Consider the following 889-nt stretch of genomic DNA (forward strand, 5'->3'; position numbering starts at 1 on the left):
ATCTGAGTTCTTTGTAGATCTTAGTTATCAAGCCTTTGTCCAACTCTTGATATGAAAATATGTTTTCTTATTCTGAAGGTTGTCTATTTGCTTTGGTTGTTGTCTCTTTAGGTATATAGAAGCTTTTCAGTTTAATTAAGTCCTATTTATTGATTTTTGTTGTTGTTGCAATTGCCATGGAAGTCTTCTTCATAAAATAAGAATATGGAATGCTTCATGAATTTTCTTGTTGTCTCTGTGCAGGGTCCATGCTAATCTTCTCTGTATCATTCCAATTTTTGTATATGTGCTGCCAAAGCAAGCACTGAACTGGAAGCTTTCTATCTTTTTTCTTTTGTCCTCAGAACATGTTTGTTGAGTTCTATATTATGCTTTGAGATGCAATAATTAAGAAAGAAATATGCAGTCTCTGCTATCACTTCCTACTCATTGCTACCCCTTACCTTCTGATGGCAGCTCTGTCCCTTAGGGCAGAGGTATGTTATCCAAGACAGGATAGTCAGCCTGTAGTTTTGAATTTTCAGATCATTCTCTTAGGATTTTCATGTCTCTATTTATCTGATGAAGGATATGCTACCACTTCTTGACAATGACATTGTCTGCTGCTACCTGATGGACTCTCCTGTGAAAGAAAGATTTGTTTAGAGTTGCTCCAAATTGTGGACACCCACCCAGTGTATGGACATTAAAGTGTGAGTTGTTTTGAAGAAGAAGAACCTTTAAGCTACTAGAGGAGTGTTCTCTACCTTCCTAATGCCTCAACCTTTAATTCAGTTCATGTGCGTCATGACCACAGGTTGAGAACTGCTGTACTAGAGTCATCTAAAAGTAGACAATGCTTTTTTTTTTTTTTTTTTCTGTAGCTAGTGGAGAATTCTCTACCTCTTTA

The 889-nt window shown here is 36.6% G+C and overlaps 1 non-coding gene across 1 annotated transcript; it reads right to left on the reverse strand.

The window, feature by feature from the left end:
• Positions 1–198: 198 nt before the first annotated feature.
• Positions 199–305, reverse strand: LOC111722894. The gene has a single exon (XR_002771535.1). It is a non-coding gene; the product is annotated as a U6 spliceosomal RNA (small nuclear RNA).
• Between the last annotated feature and the right edge of the window lie 584 nt (positions 306–889).

The sequence above is a fragment of the Otolemur garnettii genome, unplaced genomic scaffold (assembly GCF_000181295.1).
Source record: "Otolemur garnettii isolate 467f Iridium unplaced genomic scaffold, OtoGar3 scaffold01561, whole genome shotgun sequence".
Classification (NCBI taxonomy): domain Eukaryota; kingdom Metazoa; phylum Chordata; class Mammalia; order Primates; family Galagidae; genus Otolemur; species Otolemur garnettii.